This window comes from Hylobates moloch, unplaced genomic scaffold, assembly GCF_009828535.3.
Source record: "Hylobates moloch isolate HMO894 unplaced genomic scaffold, HMol_V3 SCAFFOLD_7, whole genome shotgun sequence".
In the NCBI taxonomy this organism is placed as follows: domain Eukaryota; kingdom Metazoa; phylum Chordata; class Mammalia; order Primates; family Hylobatidae; genus Hylobates; species Hylobates moloch.
The window spans coordinates 10006043-10014334 of NW_026652282.1; positions in this window are offsets into that span (position 1 = coordinate 10006043).

Below are 8292 nucleotides of genomic sequence, written 5' to 3' on the forward strand. Positions count from 1 at the left end.
AGAAATTTACATGGCAAAAAAAAAGAAAAGGTTTGCTCTGGCAAATGGGTGAGGTAAGGATGTGTGTGTGTGTGTGTGTGTGTGTGGTGCATGTATGTACACGTCACATACATATATCAGTGAGTATGTATATTTCAATGATTTTCATTTGCTAGGTCTAGTAATACATTTAATTTTTTAAATATGAGTTTTTTTCCAGCAGTTGTATAAAAATAATTACTTAATTATTGTTTTTCTTTTTCAGCAAGTTTATGAACTTTGGACATATTGAGATTATGTAAGTCCTTGGACAGCATTAATATAATATTGTCTAATTTGTAATAAAAGTGTTTACCCATTTTATTCATTAAGTATAAATATTTGGAAAGATGATAGATTTTAAGCCATGTATGGAGCGAACTGACACATTCATCCACAAAAGTCACATCAAATTAATGAAAAAAGAGAAGATTGAGGTGTTACTATTCAGTAGTACTTCTTCTTGTTTATTTATTACTTTATGCATCAGCACATCCAGGAGAGCTTAATAACTGGCTCTCCTAAAATAAAAACCCTAGTAGGTACTCCCACCGTGGCCAATTTTAAGGACAAGGAACACTAAGTTACAAGGAAATGACAATAATCAGTTCTCATTAGATGGTAAGGACAGGCGTGAACACTGTGTTACAGTTAACCAGGAGAAAAAGGAATGTTACGGAACTTAAACTGCTTAGAATGTTGATATAATAAAGGGGCATAGGGACAGAGCAAGCACTGAGGCTGGTGAGCCAGGCAGAAGTCAGAGTGGGAGGAGCCTTGAGGTCTCTCCAGGAGATTCAGGGACCAGAGGATTTGGTAGTGATTCAGGTACTAGATGATCATGGCCCTCATCATTGTAGTGACCATGGTATTTTGAAGGAATCCAAAAAACAGTTGATGGACATGTCCCTAACCATGATAGTGCCCATGGGATTTTGTAGCTATAGAGTGAAAAGATGACAGTGGCCATATCCAGGGTAATGTCTGTGGGAATTTGTGAATATCCAGGTAAGAAATGAGTGTTTCTACTTAGGAAGTGAACATGGGATACTGAAGTTATAAAGGTGAGAAATGATGATAAACCTAACAGTGGGGGTGAGCATGGTGTTTTCTAGATATCCAGATAAGAGAGGATGATGACCCTAACTCGAGTACCAAAATTGGATTTCCTCAGGTAAGCACATAGGAGCTGAAGATGTTTCTTACCATGTTAGTGAACATGGCATTTTGTGCTATTCCAGACATGATGGCGAACCTAACCACAAAACGACCATGAGATTGTCAGGGGTCTAGTAAAGACATGATGGTGCCCTTAACTGTGAAGGTTATGATGAAATTTGTAGGTCAGTAATTAAGAGATGATGCTGATAATAACCACAGTAACGAGCAGGGGATTTTGCAAGTAACCAGGTAGGAGATGATGGTATCTCTAAAAATATGGTGACCATGGAATTTTGAGGATATCCAATCAAGGAATAATGTGTTACTAGTAATGGTAGTACCAAGGTATTTTACAGTTACCCTGGAAAGAAATGATGTGTCCTTAGGAATGGCATTTAATCTGGGTAATTTGTAGGTCTCCATGTATGGTAGGCTTCTCTAAATCTGGTAGATCTCATGGGCTTCTGTAGGCATCCACATGAGAGATGACGTGACACAAATTGCAACCAATTGCCACCATTGTAACCGAGGTGTTTTATAAGTATCCAGCTTAAAGCTCTAGCTTTATTTATTTCTTGGATGTAAGACTTTCATGTTATCTATTGTTTTCTTTCTTTTTGAAACAGAGTCTGGCTGAGGTAAGTGCTGATATGGGCCTAAACCACAGCCCGCACTGTGGGACTGTCACAGAGATACAGTTGAGTGATGATGTGTCCCTACAGGCCTTCTCACCATTATTTCCTTCATACGTATTCAGGTGAGAAATGATTGAATCTTGTCTTGGTAAGTGATGATGGTGTAGGCTTCCCTGTTGTTCCCCTGATTTCGCTTCAGGTGTCCCGGTCAGAAATGATAAGAGTCCCTGACATATTCGAAACCGTGAGTTTTCCGTCTGCGTATTTCAGAGACAATGCCTAACCCTGTGAGCGTGCTGGGAATGCAAATACTAGGTAATCATCTGGCATTCACAGCCACAGCAGTGACCGTGATCATTTTGCTGGTGTCCTGTAGAGAGAAATGCTGTCTTCTGGGACCCACAGCCCTGAGCTTGGGGGTCCCTGCCAGCATCCAGGTAAGAGTCGTTGAATGATGGATGTGAGCATCATGTTTTGCAGGTGTCCTGGTAGAACACCTTGTGTGTTTCTTGGCTAACTCCAACCTCAGCCTCCTGTGTTCAAGTGATTCTCCTGCCTCAGCCTCCCGTGTTGCTGGGATTACACATGTATGCCACCACCCCTAGCTAATTTTTGTATTACTAGTAGAGATGGAGTTTCACCATGTTGGGCAGGCTGGTCTCAAACTCCAGACCTCAGGTGATCCACCTGCTTCGGCCCCCAAGGTGCTGGGATTACAAACGTGACCCACCACTCCAGGCCCCTTGTGTGTTTCAGAGGCATATGTCTCAGTGTAGGTTTTCCAGGCTCCCAGGAGAAAACCCCTACAAACAGGAGTCACGATCAGGAGACATGGCTGCTATCTGGGTAAGTGATGGTGTGCATGGTAAACTCACCACAGACCAGGTGATCTCCACGTATCTAGGTAAGTGAGGTTCCTTTGCTTGAACTGTTTACCATGTGATGGGTTAACAGCTAATTTGGAAAAAAAGAGGAGTGGCCCCCCATTCTCCTCGCCATGCAATCCTGTTCATTTCTGTCCTGGAGAGAAAGTGTGATGTATGTGCTCTTTCAGTGCTGGTTGATTTGAACGTACCCAGGGAACTCACATGGCACTGTGCATCACAGGAGTAACTGCGGTGGATTTTCAGGGAAGCCAGTCAAAGAAAATAGCGTGTCCTATGATGGCCTAGACCTTGGAGGGCCCGCAGGCATCGAGGTACATTTTTGGCTCCCACAGTGGTGATAGCGAGCAGGCAGTTTTCAGGGTACTGGTGGATAAGCTGTGTCCGTAGACTCATTGGTCACACATGTGGTTTCAGGTTCAGGCAGGCAGAAGTCAGAGCGTGAAGACACCCTTGAGTCCTCTCCAGGAGATTCAGGGTCCATAGGATTTAGTAGGGATTCAGGTATGAGATGATCATGGCTGTCATCATTGTAGTGTCCATGGTATCTTGATGGAATCTAAGAAACAGATGATGGACATGTCCCTAACCGTGGTAAGAAATGAGGGTTTCTACTTAGGAAGTGAACATGGGGATACTGAAGTTACAACGGTAAGAAATGATGATAAACCTAACCGTGGGGGTGACCGTGGTATTTTCTAGATACTCAGGTAAGTGAGGATGGTGGTCCTAACTCAAGTACCAATGTTGGGTTTCCTCACTTAGGCATGTAGGAGCTGATGATGTCCCTTCCCATGTTAGTGAACATGGCATTTTGTGGTATTCCAGATGTGATGGTGAACATAACCACAAATGTGACCGTGACATTTGTCAGGGTTCTAGTAAAGAGATGATGGTTCCCATAACCGTGAAGGTCATGATGAAATTTCCTAGGTCAGTAATTAAGAGATGACAGAGATCATAACCACAGTAGTGAACAAGGGATTTTGCAAGTCACCAGGTGTGAGATAATGGTATCTCTAAAATGTGGTGACCGTGGGATTTTGCAGATTCCAATCAAGGAATAATATGTTACTAGAAAGGGTAGTAGCAAGGTATTCAACAGTTACCCTGGAAAGAAACGATGTGTCCCTAGCAATGACATTTAATCTGGGTAATTTGTAGGTCTCCATATATGGTAGGTTTCTCTAAATCTGGTAGAACTCATGGGCTTCTGTTGGTATTCACATGAAAGATAATTTCACAAATTGTAACTAACTGCCCTGTTGTTAACAAGGTATTTTATAAGTTTCCAGCTAAGAGTACCGGCTTTATGTGTTTGTTGGATGTAAGACTATCATGTTATCTATTTTTTTTTCTTTTTTTTTGAGACAGAATCTGGCTGAGGTAAGTGCTGATGTGGCCCTAAACCACAGCCTGCAGTATGGGACTGTCAGAGACCCAGTTCAGTGACGATGTGTCCCTACATGCCCTCCTGCCATGGTTTCTTTCACAGGTGCTCAGGTGAGAAATGATTGAGTTCTTACCTATCCCAGATCAGCCGGGTTTTCCACTGTCTGTTTCAAGGAAAGTGTGTGCTGAACCCTGTGAGTATTGAGGGACTGCAGGGAGCCAGGTATTTGTCACTATATTCCTTGCCTCCGTGCTGCCCTAGGATGGCTACAGGTGTCCAGTCGAGAAACGGTGGTTTTCTGCTATCAGGTTCGACCTGGGATTACTACAAGTATCCAGGTCCAGTGGGTGTGTCCCGAAAAGATGGAAACAATCAAGGTACTTTGCAGGAGTGCTGGCGGCAAACCCCGTGTCCTTCTACACATAGGTCTTGGTACCTCTTTCAGATTCCTACAGTGACATCACAACGAATCCAACATGGGACCTTAATTTGGAAGCACGGCTGCTCTGCAGAGGTTAGCACTGATGATGACTGAAAGCAAGGCACGGGGCCACGTGAGGCCCACCTCTCTAGGTAAGTGATGATGGTGTCCGGACTCTCTGTTGTTCCCATGATTTTGCTTTAGGTGTCCTGGTCAGAAATGGTAAGAGTCCCTGGCATACTAGAAACCGTGAGTTTTTCCTCTGCATATTTCAGAGACGACGCCTAACCCTGAGAGTGTGGAGGGGCTGCAAATACCAGGTAATGATCTGGCTTTCCCAGCCACAGCAGTGACCGTGGACATTTTGCAGGTGTCCTGTAGAGAGAAATGCTGTCTTCTGGGACCATGGCCCTGAGTTTTGGGGCTCTGCCAGCATCCAGGTAAGAGTCCCTGAATGATGGATGTGAGTATCGTGATTTGTAGGTGTTCTGGTAGAACATGTTGTGTGTTTCTGAGGCATATGTCTCAGTGAGTGTTCTCCAGGTTTCCGGGGGAAATCTCAACAAACAGGAGTCACAAGCAGGGGACATGTCTGCTATCTGATTAGTGATGGTGTGCCTGGTAAACTCACCACAGACCAGGCGATCTCCACGTATCTAGGTAAGTGAGGTTCCTTAGCCTGAACGGTTTACCATATGATGAGTTAATGGCTATTTTGGAAAGAAAGTGTAGCGGCTCCCCATTCTCTTTATCTTGTGTTTCTATTCATTTCTGTCCTGGAGAGAAGTGTGATGTATGTGCTTTGTGAGTGCTGATTGATTGGAATGTACCCACGTACTCATGTGGCACTGTTCATCACAGGAATAACTGCAGTGGATTTGCACAGAAGCCGGCCAAGAAAATGGCATGTCCTAGGATGGGCTAGACCTTGGAGCATCCAGGTACATTTTTGGCTCCCACAATGATGATAGCAAGCAGGCAGTTTGTAGGGTCCTGGTGGAAAAGCTGTGTCCATAGACACATTTGTCACACATGTGGTTTCAGATTCAGGCAGGCAGAAGTCAGAGCATGAGGACAGCTTTGAGGTGAGGTCTCTCCAGGAGATTCATGGACCATAGGATTTGGTAGGGATTCAGGTACGAGATGATCATGGCTGTCATCATTGTAGTGACCATGGTGTTTTTAAGAAATCCAAGAAACAGAAGATGGACATGTCCCTAACCAAGGTAGGACCCCTAGGACTTTGTAGCTATAGGATGAAAGAGGGCAGTGGCCTTATCCATGGTAATGTCCATGGGATTTTGTAAATACCCAGGTATGAAAGGTAAGAAACAATGATAAACCTAACCGTGCAGGTGACCATGGTATTTTCTAGATATCCAGATAAGAGAGGATGGTGGCCCTAACTAGAGTACCAAAATTAGGTTTACTCTGGTAGGCAAGTAGGAGCTGATGATGTCCTATCCCATGTTAGTGAACATGGTATTTTGTGGTATTCCAGATGTGATGGTGAACCTAACCACAAAAGTGACCATAAGATTTGTCAGGGGTCTAGTAAAAAGATGATGGTCCCCTTAACCGTGAAAGGTTATGATGAAATTTTGTAGGCCAGTAATTAAGAGATGGCAGTGATCCTAACCCAGGCAATGAACAAGGGATTTTGCAAGTCACCAGTAAGAGGTGATGGTGTCTCTAAAAATGTGGTGACCGTCGGATTTTGCAGATACCCAATCAAGGAATAATGTGTTCCTAGAAATCGTAGTACCAAGGTATTCAACGGTTACCCGGGAAAGAAATGATGTGTCCCTAGCAGTGGCATGTAATCTGGGTAATTTGTAGGTCACCATGTATGGTATGTTTTTCCAAATTGGTAGATCTCATGGGCTTCTTTAGGTATCCACATGAGAGATGATGTGTCACAAATTGTAGGCAACTGCCGCTACTGTATACAAGGTATGTTGTAAGTATCCAGCTAAGAGCTCGGGGTTTATCTATTTGTTGGACGTAAGACTTTCATGTTATCTCTTTCTTTCTTTCTTTGAGACAGAGTCTGGCTGAAGTAAGTACTGATGGGGGTCTAAACTGTAGCCCAAAGTGTGGGACTATCACAGAGACCCAGTTCAGTGATTATGTGTCCCTGCATACCTTCCCGCTGTGATTTCTTTCACAGATACTCAAGTGGAAAATGATTGAGTTCTTACCAGTCCCAGATAGGTCGGGTTTTCTCGTTTTCTGTTTCATTGAAAGTGTATGCTGAGCCTTGTGAGTATTGAGGGATTGCAGGGAGCCAGGTGTTTTATCACTGTATTCCCGTGACCCGTGCTGCCCCTTTAATATCTACAGGTGTCCAGTAGAGAAACGGTGGTTTTCTTTTAGCGAGGTCGACCTGGGATTACTGTACGTATAAAGGTCGAGTGGGTGTGTCCCCTAAAGATGGAAATAAGCAAGGTTCTTTGCAGGATTCCTGATGAAAACCCCGTGTCCTTCTACACATGTGTGCTGGTGCCTCCTTCACATTCCTACCGTGACATCACAACTCAACACGAGAACTTAATAGAAAGCTCAGCTGCTCTTCAGGTCAGCGCTGATGAGGACTGAAAGCATCGCATGGGCCATGTGAGTTTCAGCAGTGTAGGTAAGTGATGATGGTGTAGGCCTCCCTGTTGTTCCCCTGATTTCGCTTCAGGTGCCCTGGCCAGAAATGATAAAGTCCCTGGCATACTCGAAACCGTGAGTTTTCCCTCTGCATATTTCAGAGACAACGCCTAACCCTGTGAACCTGCTGGGAATGCAAATACCACGTAATCATCCAGCGTTCTCAGCCACAGCAGTGACCATGAACATTTTGCTGGTGTCCTGTAGAGAGATATGCTGTCTTCTGGGACCACCACCCTGAGGTTGGTGGTCCCTGCCAGCATCCAGGTAAGAGTCGTTGAATGATGGATGTGAGCATGGTGATTTGCAGGGGTCCTGGTAGAACACCTTGTGTGTTTTCTTTCTTTCTTTCTTTCTTTCTTTCTTATTTATTTATTTATTTATTTAGAGATAGAGTTAAGCTCTTGTCACCCAGGCTGGAGTGCAATGGCGCGATCTCAGCTAACTCCAACCTTAGCCTCCTGCATTCAAGCAATTCTCCTGCCTCTGTCTCCCGAGTTGCTGGGATTACACGTGTGTGCCACCACCCCTGGCTAATTTTTGTATTACTAGTAGAGACGGAGTTTCACCATGTTGAGTAGGCTGGTCTCAAACTCCAGACCTCATGTGATCCGCCTGTCTTGGCCCCAAAGGTGCTTGGATTACAAACGTGACCCACCACTTCAGGCCCCTTGTGTTTTTCAGAGGCGTATGTTTCAGTGTTAAGTTTTCCAGGCTCCCAGGAGAGAATCCCGACAAACAGGAGTCACGATCAGGAGACATGTCTGCTATCTGGGTAAGTGATGGTGTGTGTGGTAAACTCACCACAGACCAGGTGATCTCCACGTATCTAGGTAAGTGAGATTCCTTTGCCTGAACTGTTTACCATGTGATGGGTTAACAGCTAATTTGGAAAGAAAGGGGATCGGCTCCCCATTCTCCTCGCCATGCGATCCTGTTCATTTCTGTCCTGGAGAGAAAGTATGATGTATGTGCTCTTTCAGTTCTGATTGATTTGAACGTACCCAGGGAACTCATGTGGCACTGTGCAACACAGGAGTAACTGTGGTGGATTTGCAGGGAAGGCAGCCAGGGAAAATAGCGTGTTCTATGATGGCCTAGACCTTGGAGGGCCTGCAAGCATCC